Below are 24,771 nucleotides of genomic sequence, written 5' to 3'. Positions count from 1 at the left end.
AGTAGTATGGCCCTTTCTTTTGTTAATACTTGAATTGAGACTTGCTGCCCAACAGAAGGATGTCTTACTTTCCCCCGCCTCAGGAAGGCAAATTTGCCTTCTTCATGTATAATATTGCAGCATCTCTTTGAGAGAAGTTCAGGTAAAAATAATTTTTTTCCCAGTGACATTTTAATACCTCATATAAGTGGGTCCTCTGGGAAGCTTTAAACTGGCTTTCTCAGTAATTTTATTAACCAGAAGGGAACTCCCTCATTTTCCATCATCTCTTTCTTCTTTCAACTCTACTCCCACTCCATATCTCTCTCATACATACACACTTATAAACTGAATCCTTTAAAAATTGATTCTGATTTGTCATCTGTGCTCTTGATTTTATCCTTTTCTATATCTTTTAGGAGGGTACTTGCTCAATTATAAGCTCTATTTCTACAAACATCAAATCTGTTTTCTTATAAACCTACAATTTTGATATTAATTGATCAATTATAATTTATATCGATTATTAAATATTTGATTTGTGTCAACACTTTAGCATCTATTATTTTTTTAAGTTTATTTATTTATTTTGAGAGAGAGAGACAGAGAGAGAGAGAGGAAGCAAGGGAAGGGCAGAGAGAGAGAATCCCAAGCAGTCTCCACACTGTCGGCACAGAGCATGACGTGGGGCTCAGACTCACCAACCATGATATCACGACCTGAGCCAGAATCAAGAGTTGGATGCCCAACTGACTGAACCACCCAGGTGCCCCAGCATCTATTATTTTATGAATATCCCATAAGCGTCTTATGTAATTAGTGTAGTTGACGTTTTAAATATGGGGAAACTACTATCTAGAAAAGTTAATTAGGTCACATAATAAAATAAGGAGCTGATCCAGTATTTAAAGCCAGTACTGTCTGAATCTATAGCTTTTAACAATTATAGTATAGTTCTCTGATGTGTCTGTACCTTTTTCTATACTTCCCTATAGAAGTACTTCTATACTTCTCCCTTCACCCTGGGAGGAAAGTGGTGATATTCTGTCGAAACTGTCTAATGGCCAGTGCAGTAACAATTCTCAATCTCCCTTGGTCTTGATTTTTCTGAAGCACTTGGCACGAAGACACTCTTTTCTTGTCATTTCTGTTGACACCATTTTGTCCTGGTTGTTCCCTATTCTGACCACTTGTCAGTCACTTTCCTTGGCAGCTTTGCTTCTTTTGCCCCCTGTAGGTTAGTGTTCCTTGGGTTCTAACCTTGACCACAATGATCTTGTCTATACTCATAGTGCCAACTCAGTCATTCAAAACTCTATCTTCAATATAGACCTTTCACCTCAATTTCAGAATATTATTTCTAGCTGCGTACAAGATATTTACACATGAATGCTTTACACAGAGACTACAAATGCAACAGATAGGAAGTTGAACCCATTGTCTTCTTCCCACAACTGCTTTACTGTGAATGCAAATAGCACCACGCATACTCTTACTACATTCCCAAGCCTTGTTGGCTTCCTAGACTCCTTCTCGGTCCCCACAATGAATCGATATGCCCTATATCTGCTATAGACTGTCTGTGTCCCCCAAGTTAATATGTTAAAGCTTTAACCCCCTGTGTAACGGTATTGGTGGTGGTGGTGGGGGGGGGGATTAGGTTTAGATGTGGTCATGAGGGTGAAGCCCCCAGGATGGGATTTGTGAACTTATAAGATGATGAAGGATCATAGATTTCTCTTTCCACAATGTTGAGGTTATAGTGAGAAGGCAGCTGTCTGTGAACCAGGAGGAGGCCCCTTAACAAGAAGCCAGCCAATGCTGGCACCCTGATCTTGGACTTCTATCCTCTAGAACTGTGAGAAATAAATATTTGTTGTTTAAGCCATGTAGTTTATGGTATTCTTTTATAGCATCCCAAACTAAGGCAATAACCTTCCAATTTTTCCAAACTACACCATCCTCTGTACTTTTTTCAGACTTTCGTTATCATTCTCTTGAACCATTGTCCTTCTTCCTGAATCCTGTTGTGATTTCACTTTTATCCCCACAACCTATGAAAACCCATCCCTGGAACAGTCACCAGAGTTAATTTTCTGAAATAAGCATCTGATCATGTCATGATAGGCAAAATAAATGGCATCTTGAAAGCTGGGGTGACTTTAAGCAGTTAGCTCTGGATAGATATTGGGTTCTACAGATGAGGCCAGAAAGTCACTGGGACACAAATCAAGGAAGTCTCAGATGCCAAACTCCAGATTAGGGGTCAGCAAAATTTTCTTGTTTGGTGTGGCTTTGTGGCCACATACAGTCTATTACATTTTCTTCTTATTTGTCTCCATCCTTTAAAATGTGAAAACCATCCTTAGCTTGTAGGTCACAGAAAAGAGGCAATGGGCTATATTTTACATACCAGAACTTGAATGGATTTTAAAGGAAACTATTATTGTATAGTTTTTCTCATTTTAATGTAGGAGGGAGATGTGGTCTTCTGCTCTTCCCTAAATCCTCTGAATTGTCTCTACATTTATTCCTCCATCATCCTACTGTGCCTGTTCATATTCTGCTGCTGGAAAACTGGAAACTACATTTAAGCCTTCTTCGAGCCGAGGGTCTAAGTGTGATTTTGGTTTGGCTAGCTAGGTGCACTCCCATAAAACACAAAGGCAGAAAGTAAATCTGAGGTTGCCTTTCAGTTGCTTCATCTGTTTTTTTGTTGCCAATCATGGTCATAAAGGCAGTGGGTATTGCTGTGACTGTGTTAGCACAGGTCCCTGTGACCTGTCATTAGTTTTGTGTTCATGGGGAAGCAGGCATGTAGTACGGGGCATCTATTTATCTGGTATGTGACAGGTTCTGGAGTGAACAATCCTGGTGGTAGTTCCCTAATCTCTGGATTGTAGTTAAGACAGCATATTTTTGGAGTCAATACTCGCAGAGGTGACATCCCAATTCCCCAGCTTTCTGACTGTGGATGAGGTGGCAAATGTCCATATAGCCTAGTGTTCTCTGAGTCATTCTCAGAGGCAATGTCTAGAGCCTTTTCTTCTGCCCTTCTACTGATTCTGTAGAAACCTTGATAGTTTTATGCTTAAAATGTCTAGAATCGTTCTTCTTAGCTTTCAACTGATGCCTGACAGTGTCTTACTATCATATTTTTCATTTGGATCGAACTTCTGTTGTTTGCAAAGCACTTTTACCTACATTGTCTCATCTAACCCTGCTGCAAATACTGTTTCATTGAATTGAACATGCCACAGTTTACAAATATACTTTTAAAAATGTATTACTATGAATGCAAAAATACCAGTTCTACTTAACCATGGAAAAATGTTTTTTAATTACCTAGAAATAATTTTATGTTATGCTTATGTATTTTCTTTCCCTTAGCCCCAGACGAGTTTGCTAATTATTCTTTATGTGACTTAATACTTAAAGTGTCCATAGCAGGTGTGTTAACATAGCAAACAGGTAATAGAACCAGGTGATAAATGAATGAAATCTACCTTGCCCTGTGCTATGCTTGCCCCACATTAAATTCCTGAGTTCTCAGTCCAGAGGTTTCCAAACTTGGTTTTAGCAGAGAAGGGGGTTAGAGAAAGCCAGGGAGATGGGTTGGGAAGGTGGCAAAAGTGTCATGGCCAGGTACTCACCTTCATAGTTCTGGGCTCCAGGGTGGCTCTAAGCAGTATGTTGGTCACACACACTGACATGGATTACTGAAAGCAACCATACAATGTAAGATGCATCTTAATTTCAGTTGCTAAAATGGAGAAAATGTGCATCTCATAATCAAAGGATGATATTTTTATTACCATTATACAAATGAGAAAATTCAGACTCCGGGATTTTGATGACTTCCAGTAGCTACTAAGAGGCAGAGACAGGAATTAAAGCTGGATCTTTTGCAGCCAAATTCTGTGCTTTGTAGACAGACCTTGCCATAACTGTCCCATCTGCAAGCTATAGATCTGAGGTAGTGAGCTAAATTTTCAAAGAGAAAGATAATGCAATTTCCTTGGATCTTGTGGAAATTCCTTGTTAGTTTTTCTTAAATCATTAGACAAGAAATTCTTAACCTGCAGGGCTCAGCTCAAAACACTCAAATGGATGAGAATCTGGAAAGTCATTTTCCTTGAGCCTTTTCATATCTTTAAAAGCCTACTTCATCCAATGCTGTGTGCATGTGACGCTATCATCCCACAGCTAAAAACAGAGTCTATTTCAGTGATGCCTTAAATTCACAGAAAATGAAACAAAATCCCAGATAATGACAACCATTTTAGAGTCTGTTAGGAATCAAATAAAAGGACTCAACAGCATGTCACTGAGAAGAATTGAATCAAGAATGAAGCAGATTTAGTGGTACCTCCTTAAGGTAATGATGAAGCACTGATTTGTCTAGGATGTCTCCATGCAACAGCTCTAGTAGGTCACTTCTAATTACCTTTCCCTCTCTGGGCTATATATAGATAAATGCTTGGGTTATTAAAATGCCTTGTAGGCTGGTTATTTAATTGCTACAGAATTGATTTCACTAAGGAAAGAAAAACAGATTAGAGTCTAAGATGTAAATGTGAAACTTGACAGACTGCAGTGTGTTGCTCAAGTCTATCAATAGAATTGTCAGCCCACAGTTTCTAGCTGGCTATTATGGATCCGTGTAATACAAGAAGAACACATTTGACAACTATAAGAGAAAATGTAACTGCTCTTCCCTCCAAAATAGCAAGAAATGGTGTATTTTCGTCTTATTTCCATGCTATCCAGCATATTATACATTATGAAAAATAATTTTAAATTGGAATGGCTTCCCTGTTTGCTCACGAAACATTCATGCTTTCATTTTGCTCTTTTCCCCCCCCATTGTTTCTTCCTCATTTCAATATCACAGGTGGTGGTTGTATGCTCTATTTTGGACCCTAGAGAGGTAAATTGCATATTCTTGCTGTGTCTCATGACTACAAACCAGAGAACACATGACATGCATTTTTTTTGTGATTTTTATTTTGGAAAAAATCTTGCCATTTCAGACACACTAGAGAAAGATATAATCAAATAACAGAAAATAGACTGAATATTACTTTAAAATTCATGTATGTAACATTCATTTCCCCAAGAAGTATCGACACTACTGTGGGTTCAATGATGAACGAGACAAAGATCTTGTTCTCATGTTCCCTCCTTTCCAAATGAGAGGCACACCAAGACAGAAATGTAGTGATAGGTCATGACAAGTGTAATGAAGGCATATTTTATTAGTATATTTTAAGACCTATTTTTCTTCCTTGCAATTATGACATTAGGGTAAGTGTATTAGTCTGCTTAGTCTGCCATAACAAAATGCCACAGGCTGGGTGGCTTGCGTGACAAAAATTTATTTCTCACAGTTATAAAGTCCAAGAAGTCCCAAATCAATGTGTAGGCAGGGTAGATTTCATTCTGAGACGTCTTCTTTTGGCGTGTAGGCAGTTATCATCTTGCTGTGTGCTCATGTGGTCTTCTGTGCATGTCCAGAAAGAGAGAGAGGGAGCTCTCTGATGTCTGTTTCTTCTCATATGACACTTATCAGATAAGGCCCCACTCTATGACCTCATTTAAACATACTTATTTCTTTAGAGTCTCCATCTCCGAAGATAGCCACCTGAGTATTAGGGCTTCAACATATAAATTTAAGGTAACTCAAACATTCAGCCCATAATAGGTAGAGCGCGAAGGTAGTCAATGCTGTGTGAGTCAGTGCAGAGTTTTATAAGGATGATCACATATAGCCTTTTTGATAAGATGACCTTTGAACAGAGACCCCAATAAATGAGGTGAGCCCAGGTAAATAACTTGGTAGAAATCTTCCAGGCAATGGAATAGTAAGCGCCAATGTCCTGCAACAGAAGCAGGCATGGTGTGTTTGAGAAGGAGCAAGGAGGGCAGAAGGTTTGGGCTTCTCAGAAGAAGACTGTTGGGAGATGAGGATAGAGAGGTCATGGGGTCCAGTCCAACAAGATTGTCATTGTCAACTTGATCAATCCTCGTACTCCATTTTATAGAAAATATTTTGTAATGGTTAATTTTGTATTCTGAAGTAAGATTCATAGAACAAACAAACTAACTAGGCGAGTATATTTGGGAAGAGCATATAGTAGGCATACGTAACACATGGACCATAATAACTTAAGACATGCACCAAATAAAAGTAGACAAAACCTTATAGACTTTTAACAAGACTGAAAACATCTGCTTTCCTCAATTGCTTTGATGTTAACATTCTTGTTGAACATGCCAATATACTTTAAAGTGTGTAGGTAAACAGATAGCACAAAGGGAAGTTTATGTTAAGATATAAAGCCTGCAAGATCTCTGATGAAATAAGGTCTGAATGAATGCCATTTTCCTTAATCAATTTTTTCTGCAATGTGTTTAGATATTTGTTAGTCAGCCCTTTATTATGTGATGTGCCTCATAATTCTATATGTTCCCAAACTAAGGGAGAGAAATTGTTTATACTTGTTTTTGGCTAATGTGAAGCTGTTTGTTTTTGTCATAAATGGTGGAAAAGGCTGTCAAATTAGATGGAGCTCTGAACTGGAATTCTGAAGGGAAAAGCGGAGTTTCATACACTGCCTAAAAGATACTGAAAGGGCAGGAAATGCGAGACAGTGAAGGAAAGTTGAATGAGCACACAGCTTACTCGATATGGAGAAGAGCAGGCTGGACAGAGCCCAGCGGCCTCCAAGGCTTAGGCAGCTCCTCCCTGGCCTACCCAATGACCTGGATTTTACATGACTTTCCAGGATTAGGGAGGGAAATATCCACCTGCCACCTGTGAAAAATAGCTAATACCTGTACACACAAGAATATTTCTGGCTGAAGGGAATTAAGGTGGGCACTTTTGGGAATGAGCACTGGGTGTCATATGTTAGAGATGCATCACTGGGTTCTACTCCTGAAGCCAAAACTACGTTGTATGTTAACTACCTTGAATATAAATAAAATTTAAAGAAAAAGACATTTCTGGCCTATTCTTTCATTGCCTAATATGCTGGACTTAAGGTAGGGTACTTCATAATACCGACGTACCTGGGATATTTGGGGTATTATTAGGCATGAAGAGGGTAAAAGGTTATCTAAAGTGACTCAACTTCTTTGATTTATGAATATTTATTTAGAAGTCTGTCCTAATATATATATTTATCCAATATATCACATAAATTCTAATTATATATAATATAAATTATATAAATATGTATATATGTATGTAATAGAAACAATATAAATTATATATAATAGATCTGACATGGGCAGCGAGATGAGATTGTGAATATACTTTAAAAATGAAAGATAGTTTAGGTCGTGGCTTCTTTCCTGTCAGGATTTTATATTGTGGAGTTTGAGTAGGTTTTATTCAATAAAATAAATAGATAAAATATGTTAAATATTAGATACTTTTGTCCCTTCAAAATTTAGATAAACTCCATTATACATATAGAGATCATTGTAACTTTTGGCTAAAAAGTTGTAGTTGCATGGTTAAATGCCAGGTTTTGGTTCTCCCATCTAGTTGGGTTATATGCTTTTTGGGTCTGTGGAAGTTTCCTCTGTCCCTGGTATCTTGGGTTGCCAGATTACAGGCCAGTGGGGCAGTTCTTGAAAAGAAATGAGGAGTAGTCTGGATTCTGCTTTTCAAATTTTCCCTTCAAGACTAATGGGATTGAGTTGGCCCCACTGCCTTGAAAGGAAGGCATGAAGGGGAGAAGAGAGGCTAGGAGTGACAGCCTAGCACCTTCCATGTGGGAAGAAACAGGGAGAGCAGGCAGAAGCATCCCACCCCTAATGAGGAGGAAATCCTTCTGCCTCATTTGCTCTGCTGAAGAGTAATGAAATTATGTGGTCGTCCAGCCTTGGTCATATTCACAGAAAGATACAATATAACAAATGGATTCCTATTAACAGGGATGCAGTGACTTCTCGTTGACTGAAGAATTAACTATTAAAAGCATCAAGTTTTATTTCACAGAGGTTGAATCCTGATGAACCGAGATGATATTCCAAGTACTGAGGACTTTGCCTTGAGGCTATCATCCCAGCTTGAACAGAATTTGAACAGATCAGCTGGAGCCGATGCATTTTTTTTTTGTCTTGGTCATTAGATTTTATATAGTGCAGCAACAAATAAAACAAAATCATTTCAGAAAAAGAAGCTTATTAGACTTCAGCGGTTTGGTTATGAGTAGCCAAATTTTACTAAATATGAATTTAAATCACTGCAAAACAGAAAAAAGAAATACTAACATCTGATTACTCATAGGGAGCCCTTTTTTAAAAAAAAGTGACCATATTAAGTTAATAATAATAGTGTTAATTGGGCTGGTTAGCTCAATTTTGGAGCATAATATTTTCTCCTTATCTCCACTATTTCTCATGGCTGTGTTCCATAGCCAAAGGTTTTATTTTCTTCATCTCATACTGATATTTCAGAATGTGTGTCGCTCATAAAAAGGACAAAAACAGGAAAGGGAAGGCATCATGTGTAATAGAAAAGCATGAGGCCTGGAGTTAGTTGAGAGAGGAAAAAAGACATAGACAGGTGCCCCCACACTGTGCCAAGGATTTTCCCATTATTATTTGGGTGCACATGAGTTTTAGAGGCAGGGATTGCTACCATTGGAGCTTGGAGATATTCGCTAGTTTGCTCTGGGCCACAGGAAATTCTGAGATCCAAATCCAAGTCCATCTGATCCAAAGTGAGTGTTTGCTCCACAAGCCACAATGCTTCTCCGGGGCTGACTTCTACTTGGTAAGGCTTTTAGTATTTCTATCAGGTAGGAATAACTGCCAACTTCAGATTATTACTGGCAAAATGAAAATAGCGCCATGTATGTGAAAGTGTTTTTGCAAACTTCAAAATGCCAAGCAATGGAGAGGATACATTGTGGATATATTATGGAAAATTCACCACGATTCTTAAAGTCAAGAAACACTTAAAAATACCCATGCCCCAGTATGGTGTAGTTCACTTGAGTCACCTTCATGACAAGCATGGACAATAATAGTTAAGATATATGTTGCTTGAAAACTATTGCCAAACGCAGTATGTATCTAGAAAATCAGAATCACTAAGAGTAAAACCTTAGCAGCTTTGATGCTGAGGACTGACCATTGAAAAACATTACGTACATAAGTATAGTTTTCAGAGGTGGAACATGGAACAGTAGCATAGGAAAATGTTAATATGATTGAGAGTTGGCTACAAAGAGGGATGTCAGTGGGTTGTGCTAAATAGAAGATCTTTTTCTAGGTACTGTCAGAAAAATCCTTATGCTTACTACTCTTCTAAAAAGGGAGAGGAAAGTAAGGGGGGAAAGCATACACATCTTTTTATCTTTTAAACATGCATCCTTTTGGTCATAGACGGTAATCAGAGACCGCTGACTATTTCTGACTCACAAATCATTTGCAAATTGCCTGGCTACCACTCACCTTGTTTCATCCTTGCCTACACATTTGTCAGCCATCAGAACCACCTACAACAGCTTCCACTCAAATAGCATGGTTACTAACAAATCCCCTCAAAGTGAAAATAAATGTGTGCAGTCGGGTGACACCCTTCCTTTTTCCTCCTTCCCCATGGCTGGGACCCATTTGGCACCAAGCATCATGCTGTCCAGATGGTGGCCACTTCTCTGCTCCTGCTTTAGCACATTCTCTGCCAAGGCTCCGAGTGCCAGTTTTCCGGTGAGAATCTGTTTGCAGGAAGATAGCTGCCTGGGTTATGTCACCTCCCTTGTAGTCTACAACTGAGGCCATAGTGAAACAAGGGCTAGGGCCAGAGAAGAGGGAGGAGGCAGGCAGAGATGGGGTTTGCATGAAAAAAGGAAATTATTGGAGAAACATAATGCACTCATTTACTTGTGTGACTTTCGGTAAGTTATTTGAACACTCTGGACTTTCATTTCTAAAATGAAACAGTTGGACTGGAGGATCACCAGTCACTCCTTATCTCTAACATTCTACAATTTTGTGGCTGTTTGGTGTACATGTTTCAGAAGGATGCCTATGAGCAAGATCCATTCTACATTACAGTGATGACTCTATTATGGCCAGCCACCAGTTTGAGGGAGGAATAAATAAGTTTCAGATACGTGTGGGAGGTAGCTTCTTTATAGCAAAACTAGGTCTGCCTGATGAAACATTTCAGTGAGATCCTAATTTCAGACTGTCATGTTCTTCAATGTTGAGAAGAGTTTTCTAGGCAAGTGCAGATTTCTTGTCTGCAAATGTCTAATTGGTATTGTGTTGGTGCAGGAAAGGATGATTTACTGTGTTTCTACTATAAATTAGATACTGGGGACATTGTGCTGAATAATTTTGAGCCTAATATCCATGGAGCAAGCTGTGCAATAGTTTGTACCAGCAGACTACAGGCAATCTTTCCACAAGAGTGCCAGATTATTATATATACCCTTCAAATATTTTTACTGAAGTGCAGGCCATTCGGAAAGGCTTTCAGGTGGGTTCTGACCTTGTCTCATTTCCCTGCTCTGGCCATCAGAACATGTGTGAGAGTACTGCCCAAAAACCCTTGGTGGGTTCTGGAGCTGTCTAAGGTTCTGAAGTTCCAAAGAGGGAGCCTGCAGCATTGTCACAGGGCTCTGGGCTTTGTTTCAACTTGGCACTGTGTGTGGTGTGTGGCTATAAATATTTCTTTGTAGATCTTGTTACCTACTATGTAAAAAAGCAGAAATCAAGAAGAATGCTTGAGGTAATAAGATACTACTGCTTTGATATTCAGCTTACTCTTATCCAAATTATGAATCATTTCTCCATCAATATGTTTTAATAACTGTTTTGAATATACACTAACACTGAATATTTTGTCACAGTCTACCCACCTTTCCTTCACATTTAAACTTTCATCTGGGAGTGGGTGGGTGGTATTGGTAGAGCTTGATAAAAAAAAAAAAAAAAAACACTTTTTTTTAAATGTGTTGGGATTCTGCACCTGACTGTATATTAAATGGGTGATAGTTTCCTATACTTTAATATGATATATATTTGTTTCCTTTGTGGCATATATCCTCTTGTGCACAAGAACACTCAGGACACAGAGTCATATAAAGCTCAAGAATGGAGATTTTATAATATTTTAGGTATTAGTCTACTCAGGTTGCCATAATAAAATACCACAGACTGTATGGCTTAAACAACAGAAATTTATTTCCCCACAGTTCTGGGGGCTAAAAGTTTAAGATCAAGTTTCCAGCTGTTTTGATTTCTGATGAGGATTCTTTCTGGCTGTTGATGACTGCTTTCTCATTATGTTCTCATGTGGTCTTTCCTCAAAGTATGTATGTAGGAGGGAAGAGAGAGAGCTCTCTGGTGTCTCTTCTTTAAGGACACTAATCCTATTATGTCAGAGCCCCCATCTTTCTGAGCTCATTTAACCTTAACTACTTTCCTAGAGGACCTCTCCAAATATAGCCACCTGGGGGATTAGGGTTTCAACATATGACTTGTAGGAGAACACATTTATCCAGTCCATAACAAGAAGGTTATAGATTCTCAGGGGATGTATAATGTAGGAATGGAGGTGGTATAGTTTAGTGGCTAAAAAGTATGGTCTTTGAAGTCAGTTACATGCTAGTTTGAGTTCTGGTTTTGCTACTTACTGTATGACCTTGGGCAAGTTCATTTAGAAATCATTTACTAAATATTTTTTGAGGATCTGGTGGATCTTATGAGAGGAACTGGCCATAGAGTTATAAATATGATAGAAGTAAGCAATACTGTACATGTTAGAGCCCTAGAAATGTAGTGTAAACATGGAAAATATTTGGTGAATTCTAGTTCCTAAAATTTCCTTGTTGATCTGAGCATAGAAGAGACAGGTTTTGCTTCTACTTCTTTGAAATTCCCAGGAAGTGAATCAACTTCCCAAAGGGATTCTGCTTTAGCAAACATTATGCAGTTTCTACAGGGATAGTGGAAACCCTAAGGTTCCTAAGTATGTGCCTGTATATACGTGTGTGAGGTGACACCTGTGTAGGTGGAGAGAAAGAGGGCTGGTTCAAGATGACATGTGCAAAACAGTTTGATGTGGACTGGAAAACCCCACTGTGCACTGAATAGACTGAATAGTGGGGCTTAACCATTACAGATTGCACCATAGAAGTCATGAATCCCTTATGGTCTTTTGAAGTCACTCTCTGTCCCTACAATTCTTGCAGATAAAAAGTAAGATATAAGGGTCTCTTCTAATCAATATCCTGTCTGGATTTTCCAAGTCTGCTTTCTGGAGCCTCTTCATTTCTGGGGTTACCAAGAGTCAGAATGTCAATGTATCAACCAATCCAGCAGATGAGGTAGATTTCTTTACCATTCAATGAGGAAATGAATACGCTTATGTCCACACACTTGTCTGGGTTTGTTCAAACATGGAACACACAAACATACGCACATACTTACTTAAAATATTTTTATTAAGTATAACTGACATATAATACCATATTACTTTCTTTTTTTAATTTTTAAATGTTTATTTTTGAGAGAGAGAGAGAGAGAGAGAGAGAGAGAGAGGCAGGCAGAGAGAGAGGGAGACACAGAATCTGAAGCAGGCTCCAGGCTCTGAGCTGTCAGCACAGAGCCCAACATGGGGCTCAGACTCACAAACCATGAAATCATGACCTGAGCTGACGTCAGATGCTTAAATTACTGAGCCATCCAGGTGCCCCTTTATTACTTTCAAGTATACAATGTAAGTAATTTTACAATTCCACATATAACCTAATGCTCACTACAATAAGGCACACACATACTTTTTGGAGGTACAAAAGCATTGAGAGGGTATATATTAAAATTCATTTTGTTTTCTTGTAAGGGAGAAAAATGATTTAGCCTTATCCTCTTGTTTAGAATCCCAGATTACATATTTTATTTATTTGTTTTTAAAATTAAATTGTTATCAAAACGACCTAAAAGGATTTTAAAACCTATCCTCTAGAATCTTCCACAATACCCCAAGTATATTAATTTAAAGTTTGTCAGTCACTTGAGGGTTTTCCAGTTTCCAAATAAATTCTGGTGGCATTAGGGTGTTGCAGAGAGAGAAATGGGCTGAGAGTCAGAAGGTGGGTCCTAATCCTTGGTCAGCCCCAAGTCAATAATTGTCTTGAGAAAGTCACCAGCTGCTTCTCCTGGAAGAAGGCTCTAGGATTCTCTGGGACTTAATATCCTTATCTGAGAAATGAAGGTGTTGGTGCAGATGACATCAAATGCTCTTTCTACCTGATCCTTAAAAATGACTCAGCTAAAATGCCAAAGACACTATGTTAAGTGCTTTCCATGCATTGTATCACTTAATCTTTGTGATGACCATTGTCACTCACATTTACAAACAAAAGCCTAGAGAAGTTAAGAAATTTGCCTTGAGATCTCGTAAATAAATGGTGGCATTTGTTTACAAAATGCCAAAAATAGATTATAGGAGTTGCAAAAAAATGGAGGTACCAACGATGGTGCTAAGATTTTTTTTTGCTGGATTTCTAATAAATGTTAACATTGCAATACTGTTCTGTTTAAGAAATAGAAAGGAAATTGTGGGTGAAGGAAAACAGGGGAGAACTGTAGAACTTTTTGGGAGCTGGGACTCACTTAGTGGAAAGGGACATTGGAAGATGATAGATGTCTGAAAATTAGTTTTGAGGTGTATGTGTTGCTATGATTTAAACTCCCTCTGTTGCTCCAAATACATCTGTGAAGTCTGCAATACATAAAAGGATTTTAGAATACTCCTTTTAGCTTCTTTATTTTCTCCCCCACCCCCACTTTTTTGGTAGAAATCAAGGAGAGGGGGCTGAATGACTCATATGGCAGAGATTGTGTAGAACTTGAAAGTATGTCAAGCCTGTAAGATGAAAAACACTGAGTTAATCTAGTAAAAGTAAATATTTGGAGGTAAGGTATAACATGAGAACCTACCCTCCCCATCCCAAACATATCCCCACTTAACCTCCTTCTTAAAGCTTACATTAGATTTTTCAATTGGATGTAGAATGGGAACTAGTCCAATTTTACCTAGATCTGAAGGGAAAAAGATGATCATAGCCAATGAATGTGCTATGTGTAGAACTGTAATCAAGAAAATTAGAAAGGATAGTCAAATCTATTAAAAGCAATCTGCATGAAGTAGGACAGTTCTACTCCTTTGAGATCAATTCATAGCATGATTGTTAATATATTGGTTTATTTAAATTTATCTTGTCTCTTTACAAAAGTCCTTTGGAACCTTCAAAAATGAAGAAGCTAAGATAGAGACAAATTCTTTGAAAACACTTTCTGTTAGGTTTTTAGGAATCCTAGTATTGGACAGTCAACATTTATTACATACTAGTTACCTTAATTGGTCCTGTGGGAAGATGCAAAGGAACTTTGTGGTCTCTGCCCTTGAGACACAGAGTTCACTTCAGATGCAATGGGGTTCTTCTGTATTGACAGAAAGGGTAAGTAGCATGGAATCTCAGCTTTTGAAAGGAAGTTAGAGTACTATACTATTCTTTTCCAAATCTGCAATTTTTATTTTAATATATATGTGTGTGTGTGTGTGTACATATATATATATATATATGTATATATATGTATATATATATAAAGAAGAGATGTTCCAGCAACACCTTTTAGCCTCTGTTTTTAACTTAAATCTGATGAAAGGTTGAGAGAATTCTAGAAATATCAGCGTCAGTAGCCTTTATTGTGTGTGTATGTGTGTGTGTGTGGTGAGAGAAGAAGAAAGAGAGAAATTAGGAATTTTTTCCATATAATAGAGTGCTTGTAGGTATTAAAACTTTTTTAACTGATTTAGGAGACCAGAAAAATTACTAAATCAGTTTCATACTTCAAACTATTGAGTTTTTCCCTATGCTTCATTTGTAATATGTCCTTCATGTCCATTTGCCCAGATGGTATATTCAGTACTGGGCAACCATATGATTTCATTCTCAGAATAAAAATATTATAGTCTGGCATAATATTAGGATTCCATGAATTTTTCATTCATTTTGAACCTTCAGGAAGGAGAAACTTGCTCCTTCCTTGGAAGCCTAGGGCACTGATGGAAAGCTTGGGCTATGTAAAAAATTATGAACTGAATAGAAATCTGCCTGTAACTTCCATTTATTTATACCAGTTGATCATTTAGAGATACAAATAGAATGGATAATCCCCTTTCTTCATAGAGCCATGAAATATTTGAAGCCATCTACCATGTCAGATAAACTTCCATTCTCCTTTTTTTTTTTTTTTAAATTAAGGCTTATTCATTTTTCAGAGAGAGAGAGAGAGACAAAGCATGAGTGGAAGAGGGGCAGAGAGAGAGGGAGACATAGAATCTGAAGCAGGCTCCAGGGTCTGAGCTGTCAGCACAGAGCCTGACGCGGGGCTTGAACTCATGGAGTATGAGATCATGACCTGAGCTGAAGTCAGAGGCTCAACAGACTGAGCCACCAAGGCACCCCTAAATGTTTATTTATTTTTGAGAGAGAGACAGAGTGCAAGTGGGGGAGGGGCAAAGAGAAGGAGACACAGAATCCAAAGCAGGCTCCAGGCTCTGAACTGTCAGCCCAGAGCCAGACGCAAGACTTGAACCCATGAACTGTGAGATCATAACCTGAGTTGAAATTGGACGCTTAACCAACTGAGCCATCCAGGTGTCCCTCATTCTCCTCTTCGTACCCCCTCTGGTTCCCTTTTCCCTAGGCTAAAACTCAGTTTATTCTATTTTTGGGATACAATTTGAAGTTCTGTGATTCACACACACACAAAAAAACAAAAATCAGTGTGCTTATATCCTTCTTCATTGTCATAATTAAGGCAAATATTTCAAGGGTCATTCAAGTAAATATATATTCATTCAAGTAAATATATAAGATAAATAATGTAAAGTAACAGTGAGTTATAAGTGTTTGAGAGAGAAAAATAAAGCAGGACAGACATATAAGATATAGGTGAAGGAAATGGTGTTACAGTCCTTGGCTGAGGGGTGTTCTCACTGAGGAGGTAAGTCTATTGGTCTGGTTTTCCAGAGGAACAGATTGAATAGGATATGAGGACATATTGTTCTATCTATCTATCTATCTATCTATCTATCTATCTATCATCTACCTGTCTATCATCTATTTTCTACCAATCCAGAGATTTATATAAGGATTCATGTGGTTATGGTGGCTGAGAAATCCCATGCTTTGTAGTTGCCAAGCTGGAAACACAGGAGAGCTGATGGTGTAAACTCCAGTCTGATTCTGAGTCCAAAGGCAGAAGAAGACCAATGTCCTAGTTTAAGGACAAGGCATAAAAGAAAAATTTTCCCTTACTCAGCCTTTTTTTCCTAACTAGGCCTCCAATAGATAGGATGAGGCCTACCCTACACTGGGGAGGGCCATCCTAGTGGAGGTCTAGGTTGAGATAAACACCTGGGAATTACCAACATATAGATGGGATTTAAATGGAAGTGCTTGGACAATATCTCCAAGGGAGTGAGTGATATTAAATAAGTGGTCAAAAGACTGCCACAAAACCTTGAGACCTCAGGGTTGATGAACCACACAGAATTGGAGAGAGTGCCTCTTATCCTCATTTTCCTTGTTCTAAAGCCCCCTAAGATCACATGTGTCCTTATGGCAGCTCCATCATACTGTGGACTCATCCTGTGCTTTCTGTTCCTGATGTGCTCACCCCTACACTCTTAGTCTTTCTTAGACTCATAGCATTCTGTTTAGTGCTACTTCTAAATTGCATCCTTTTCCTCCCTCACAACGTCATATACTGTATCCACTTTTCAGGGGCAGATGGATCCAACCTCACCCCAAAGTTTGGCTTGAATGCTGAGACTGATAATGCTACATGCTCATACCAAGAGGATATACAAAGATTTATTACATAATTAAGGTCTCCTAGGAGATCAGCAGGCCTCTCAAGCAGAACTGAAATGTCTTGAGAAAGCAAGGAATGGTTCCTGATGTTTGTTTTTGTTAGAAGTTGGGGCTCGGTGGGGACTCCTACGCACAAGTAGGGATTTGCATGGTTTGAATCTCTTGTCGGAGCTGAAGAAAGAAGCACTCAGGCTTTCTTAGAAGCATGGCCAGATGCAGGGCAGAAACGGAAGGGGTGGGGGGGTGAGGATTAAAATGTGTCAGCAAACATAAAAAGAATGGAATCAGAGTCCTTCTTCTACCCTGTTTTTGTGCCTTTCATATTTTGAATTTAGTTCAGGATCATTCTTTTATTCTTTTTTAAAAATGTATTTAAATCCAGGTTAGTTAACATTAGTGTAATAATGTTTCAGGAGTAGAATTTAGTGATTCATCACTTACATATAACAACCAGTACTCATCCTTAATGGCCATCACTTATTTAGCCCAACCCCCCACCCACCTCTCTTCCAGCAATCCTCAGTTTGTTCTCTGTCTTTATGAGTCTCTTTGCCTTCCTCTCTGTTTTTATCTTATTTTTCCCTCCCTTCCCCTATGTTCATCTGCTTTGTTTCTTAAATTCCTATATGAGTGAAATCATATGATATTTGTCTTTCTCTAACTGACTTATTTCGCTTAGCATAATACATTCTAGTTCCATCCACGTTGCTGCAAATGGCAAGATTTCATTTTTTTTTAGTCTTATTAAACAAAATTTTATTAAATTCAGTCTGTTATCCCAAGCTACCAAAACTTTTTGGAGGCTGATTCTGTTGAGCAGTGTTTTTGCAATACTAGCGAGCTATTTATCATTGAAAAATGCAATGACCATAACCTCAAAATTTTTAATGATCGATAAAAATGTTGAACATTACAAATCTAAGAACAAAGCACTGCAGCATCCAACTCAGCTATTTCTTCTGTGCTGGAATAAACCATTAGCTATCCTTTAGCATAGCCAACAGTTAATTCACCAAGTTAAGCTAGCATCCAAACTTTTTTATTCTAGATTGTCCAAAGACATTTTTAATCATATTATGAACAATGTGAACCCTCTGGTGTAAGCCCAGATGATCTACTGGATTAATAATGGTCTATCATATTAATAGTGATATCGAAGGAGAAAATGTGATTTTTATTTGCTTTTTGATCAGACACTCAGAATGCTGCTATGAACCAATCACAAATTCACCTCTCTATAGATTGTGAATATACTGTTTTCACTCTTTCATCTACCTTTGGTCTTGTAATACCACTTTTAGTATAATACAGAGATATCAATTGCAAATTATTTTTGTAATGTGGTTTATGATCGATCATTGTTAGCAGGCATGAATTCATATTGAACAAGGTGTGTCCTGACCAATAAAATCTTTACCCTCATTGGGCCTCAATTTCTCCCAATAGTGTTTAGTCAGAGTTTGGGAGGTTAAAAAAACATTATCTTTATGTCATTATATCATTAGTTCAAAGTCATGACCCTCTCTTGCTCCAAATAAAACCATGAGTTTCTTTGGCATTTAAAATTTTCCCCCAAATCTCAGCTGATTCAGGACCTTGATCTCCTTAAAATGAGTCTTACTGGGCCTCCACTCTTATACTCAAGTACACCTGTTCATTCATTCATTTGCTTGATGATATTTTCTGACTATTTGTTATGTTCTTGGCATTGGTACTCCCAAGATGATAAATAAGACAGATATGGATACTTTCCAATTGTATTTTTTCCTTTCAAAATATCTGCAGCTACTTTTTAAATTTTTTCCACTTTCCTCCTTATTTTATTATTTGTAATTGTACTCAAAATTGCATCTTTGAGAACATAACATTTTTGAGTCATAATTTCTTTTAGAGTCTCATGCCATGAATAATGCATATCTTTCCTCTAAACATTTTGAAGACATTCACATAGCTTAGAGTGTACAATCCATGATGTCCAGTCTTCTTTACTTTGGAACAAAATAAAATCAAGATATCATGGTTGCTTTTTTTTCAAAATTCACATTATTTTCACTTTACCAATCAGCTTTTTTTATTGTCAGCTAGGTCCAAAGTGGTCATTTTTCTGGCTGTGTCCTTGCTCCTTAGAGATTGAATTGTCATTATTGATATTCAAGCACCTGTTGCATGGTTGGCTTTTAGCCAAATACAATGTTTGGCCTATTAATGGATGCTTGAATTCTTTCACTGTTGATTAGGATAGGAACCTCACCTGTCTTGTTCACCCCTAATATCTGCACCAATGAAAGGTGCTCCATAATGGTCACTATTATTTTTATTACTGATTCACTGCTCTCCAGTGTGCTTCTGTCTTCAGGGAATGGAGACTTCTATGCAGATGTTAATATTCTTACCTTTATCACTACTCCATTTCTCCTCTTAAAACTGTTTGTTTTGAGTAAGACAAGTCTTTCTGTCATCACGTTCTAATCTAGAGGATGGTTGCATCACACCTTACAGATTTATTTTTTAATATCATTCATTCATCTAATATTTATTGAATGCCTATATAAGGATAGTAATAACAATAACCAAGTTATTGAGCATTAACTGTGTCAGGCACTTTTTAAAGCACCTTACATGAATTAACTAATTTGATCTTTATAATCCAACTACTGCAGAGTGATAGTAAGAAAAATCTCCAAGGTCACATAGATTTTAAGAGGATGAGTATGACCATATTCTGGGTATAGATGATTTAGCAGTGGATAAAATGAAGATATCTTTTCATAAGGAATTTATATTCCAGGAAAATAAGCAAATGGAAAATAAATAAATATGGTACTTTCAGATGATAGGTACTGTGCAGAAAAGTAAATGTGGGATGTGATAGAGTGACGGGGGTTGGTATAAGTTTGTGAGATGGTCAGGGAAGCCTCTCTGGAGAGGTGACTTTCACTGTGGATCAACCAGGACACTGTCATCTGCAGGTAACAAAAAAGTGAGCACAAAATAGTTTGAATGATAGAAGAATTTGTTCTCTCCCATAAAAAGTTGTCTTAAGGTAGAAAGGCTCTAGGATTAATCAGAGACTCATGGATGTAGGAAAATACTGGTTCTTACATGCCTATCTTAGTATGTGGATTAGCTACCTCTTTGCTTGCAAGATGGTTGCATCACTTCTAAGCATCCCATCCTCAGGTACCTTAGGCAAAGTCCTTAGGTAAAAATGACAGTTTCTTTCTATATATCTGTCTCCCTCTTTCTCTCTCTCTCCCTCTCCAGCAAACAGCTCTCTGTTTCCAGAAGACTTCACATCACATGTATTAACCAAAATTGTATCACCTGCCTGGGACATGAGGTTACCAGGACTGGCCTAGAGTTTAAGACTAATTAAGATTCAGATCCTGGAACTGGGGTTTGAGCCACTTAAGTACAAGAATAATCAAAAAGCAAAACTAAAAAAATAGTGACAAAGGGGATAAATTTGGATAGGCAACCACCAGTGCCTATGACAAGCTGAGTCCTGAGCAATGAAAAAGAGTTAACCATATGAAGATCTGGAGAAGGATACTCAAGAGAAGAGAACAGCAAGTGCAAGTCCTTGAGAGTAGAAAGTAGCTTAGTACGTTCAAGGAACAGAATGATGTGGGGTTGAAGCACAGTGTTATGAGAAGGCAGGGAAATGGGAGAAGGTGAGAAAAATGGTGTTGTGTTTAAGAATCCAGGCTTTGTGGCACAAAAACAGACACATAGACCAATGTAATAGAATAGAAACCCCAGAACTAGACCCATAAACGTATGGCCAACTAATCTTTGACAAGGCAGGAAAGAACATCCAATGGAAAAAAGACAGTCTCTTTAACAAATGGTGCTGGGAGAACTGGACAGCAACATGCAGAAGATTGAAACTAGACCACTTTCTCACACCATTCACAAAAATAAACTCAAAATGGATAAAGGACCTGAATGTGAGACAGGAAACCATCAAAACCCTGGAGGAGAAAGCAGGAAAAGACCTCTCTGACCTCAGCCATAGCAATTTCTTACTTGACACATCCCCAAAGGCAAGGGAATTAAAAGCAAAAATGAACTACTGGGACCTTATGAAGATAAAAAGCTTCTGCACAGCAAAGGAAACAACCAACAAAACTAAAAGGCAAACAACAGAATGGGAAAAGATATTTGCAAATGACATACCGGACAAAGGGCTAGTATCCAAAATCTATAAAGAGCTCACCAAACTCCACCCCCAGAAAACAAATAATCCAGTGAAGAAATGGGCAGAAAACATGAATAGACACTTCTCTAAAGAAGACATCCAGATGGCCAACAGGCACATGAAAAGATGCTCAACATCACTCCTCATCAGGGAAATAAAAATCAAAACCACACTCAGATATCACCTCACGCCAGTCAGAGTGGCCAAAATGAACAAATCAGGGGATTATAGATGCTGGAGAGGATGTGGAGTTATGGGAAACCTTTTGCACTGTTGGTGGGAATGCAAATTGGTGCAGCCACTCTGGAAAACAGTGTGGAGGTTCCTCAAAAAATTAAAAATAGACCTACCCTATGACCCAGCAGTAGCACTGCTAGGAATTTACCCAAGGGATACAGGAGTGCTGATGCATAGGGGCACTTGTACCCCAATGTTTATAGCAGCACTCTCAACAATAGCTAAATTGTGGAAAATGCCTAAATGTCCATCAACTGATGAATGGATAAAGAAATTGTGGTTTATATACACAATGGAGTACTACGTGGCAATGAGAAAGAATGAAATATGACCCTTTGTAGCAACATGGATGGAACTGGAGAGTGTGATGCTAAGTGAAACAAGCCATACAGAGAAAGACAGATACCATATGGTTTCACTCTTATGTGGATCTGGAGAAACTTAACAGAAACCCATGGGGGAGGGGAAGGAAAAAAAAAAGAGGTTAGAGTGGAAGAGAGCCAAAGCATAAGAGACTCTTAAAAACTGGAAACAAACTGAGGGTTGATGGGGGGTGGGAGGGAGGGGAGGGTGGGTGATGGGTATTGAGGAGGGCACCTTTTGGGATGAGCACTGGGTGTTGTATGGAAACCAATTTGACAATAAACTTCATATATTGGAAAAAAAAAAAGAATCCAGGCTTTGGATTCCTTTTCATTTAGTTTTTATTTTTTAACCTAGCCTCGAGTGCCCAAATAACAGACCTGACATTTCTTATTCATTTGGCTTGGCACAAGTTACCTTACCTATTTGTGTCTCGGTTTTTGCATCTTTAAAGTGTGTGTAAATAATACACACTCATGGAATTATTCAAAGATGAAAAACAAGACATAAACGATTATTTACATTGGAATATGTTGGTATTCAATAAATTTTAGTTATCATTATTGTATCTTTGGTTCAGGGTTCATAGCATGTAGGGTTTCATAGATCATAGTAATGTATTTCTTTTATACAAATTAAGTTGTGGAGTCATTGGAATGATTCAAGCAGGGAGTGAGCTAATAGAACTTGTATTTTTTTAGTTTATTTATTTTTTTTGAGAGAGAGCACCAGCACCTGCATACAAGCCAGAGGTAGGGGCACAAAGAAAGAGGGAGAGAGAGAGAATCCCAAGCAGGCTCTACATTGTCAGTGCAGAGCCATCGAGGGGCTCAGTCTTGTGAACGGTGAGATCATGACCTGAGCCGAAATTAAGAGTTAGATCCTTAATGTACTGAGCCACTCAGGTGCCCCTGATTTGAATTTTTAAAGAATATCTTTTCTGCCATGTGTAGATTGGAATATGGGGCAGGAAAGGAATAGATGTATAGTTTGCAGGATTTTGCAGTAACTTACATCAGGTAGGTTTGACCAGGGTGAAGGGATTGGGGAGGGAGGTACAGCTAACAGAATTTTCAAACAGCTTATATCTGAGTCTGTGGTTAAGTCTGTGATTAAAGTTACATCTAAGTGTATAGTTATGTGACCTTGGAAAATATTCTGTATGTTTGACTTGGAAAATTGGGGAAGTGGTGATGCACTTTATTGAGATAGGGAAGGGGCCCATAGGATTCACAAACTGACAAAGGGATCTATGGAGCAAAAAGGTAGAGAATCTTTAAAATTCCTTGTCCATGAATCTGTTCTTCCATATTTCTCAATTGAGTTTTTCTCTCATCTTTCTTCTTGGGAAATCACTTTTCTTCAATTTACATCCTCGATCTGATAATAAAACAATTTGTGAAGATGATCTTTGTCAAGTTTACCACAGAGCAGAAATGAGAACATAATGAATTTAACACCCGCTTGTCGAATATGTCCCAAGCATTTCAAGGCCCAGCTGTTCCAGTTTAGTGACTCACGAAAAGTGAGTTGTAGTTATTTGATTTTCATTTCCCCTATCTTTTCCTTCCAGCTGTTGGAGCCTATTTGTTTCCTATAGGTGGAAAATAATTTTAATGTCTTTTGTTCTTAGAACCAAGATGGAAGGTAGACACACTAGTCACTTCAATTTAATCCTATTGCATTCCTTTGACATGGTCCACATGGCCTTCATGATGGGTAGAGCCATGCCTATCTCTCACACGTGTCAGCTGCCTGACAATGTCCTGCGAGGATGTAATCTATGTAGGTATCCAGTTTTATACATCACATGGATTTTTCTTTCATACATGTGTTACTGAAGACCAACATTTAAAAAGGAAGTTCATAAAGTTTTTGCAAATGATTCACCCCTTGTCGCATCTTGAAGACAACAATAGCAACAAGACCAAAACCATTTAAATATAATTGTTTTGGGCAAGGACCACATTGTATTTGTTTGCCATGGCAAGTACTGTAGCTCAGAGAATATTTACAGTTGTTTGACATATCTAAAGATTGGCAAGCCAGTAGTACTTGAACACTTAGATTATTTTTCCAGTAGTGATGAGGAAATGAGCTAAACCATTCTTTTCCACTTTTCTTCCTTATGGTGAAAATTGATATATCAGTCAGAAACTTTTTTGGTTGCAAAATACAGAAATCCAACTTGAACTGGTTTTGGCAGAATACCTAGGCTTAAGAATCAAAAGGAGAGTTAAAGAAATTTTTACAAGACAAGGAACAATTCCAGGAATATTAGGAACTGGCATTTGAACCCTGCCAGGACTTATTTTCTTTCCATCTATCATCTTTTCTTGTCTTTTTTTTCCCCTCAGCAGAACACCTTCTTCCCCTGACAGCTTTAAAGCTGTATCTTTCCAGGTTTAGCATCAGAAAGCAAAGGATTCTACCTCTTAGCTGCACATGGAAAAATCCTAAAGAAGAACAGTGGTCAGGTTAGGTCAGAAGCCCAACCAACCATAGTCAAAACGCTGTGAATAGGGAGTCAAGGTTACAGAGCAAGATGGCAGCCCACACCATGAACCTATAGTAGGTGAAGGGGGCAGTTCCCCCAAAGAATGAGGGATGCTATTCTCTAAGGAAGAGAGGACTACTAGACAAAAACAAAATAATTAAAAAATTCAAACAGCAAGTGTTCACTAAAATAATCCATTTGCAGGACGGCCAGAGGGAATTAGAAGTTAACTCAGCAACGAGGGAATAGAGATTTACTGGATCAGGAGCTGAGCACACCTCTTCTTAGTTTTAAGTCCCAGACAGTTAAACTCATTGGGTGATTTTCTTAACATACTTAGATATCTATTTCAAGATCAGCACTTTTCCATGCATAGGGGCACTTGTACCCCACTTGTACCCATAGCAGCACTTTCAACAATAGCCAAATTATGGAAAGAGCCTAAATGTCCATCCACTGATGAATGGATAAAGAAGTTGTGGTTTATATATACAATGGGATACTACTTGGCAATGAGAAAGAATGAAATATGGCCTTTTGTAGCAACGTGGATGGAACTGGAGAGTGTTATGCTAAGT

General features: G+C 38.1%; 1 long non-coding RNA gene across 15 annotated transcripts in view; it reads left to right on the top strand.

Moving 5' to 3' along the window:
* LOC122220472 overlaps positions 1 to 24,771 on the top strand; it is a 195,740-nt gene that overhangs the window by 79,986 nt on the left and 90,983 nt on the right. The window lies entirely within an intron of this gene.

The sequence above is a fragment of the Panthera leo genome, chromosome B2 (genome assembly GCF_018350215.1).
Source record: "Panthera leo isolate Ple1 chromosome B2, P.leo_Ple1_pat1.1, whole genome shotgun sequence".
Taxonomy (NCBI): domain Eukaryota; kingdom Metazoa; phylum Chordata; class Mammalia; order Carnivora; family Felidae; genus Panthera; species Panthera leo.
This window is presented reverse-complemented; position numbering and strand designations above follow the sequence as displayed.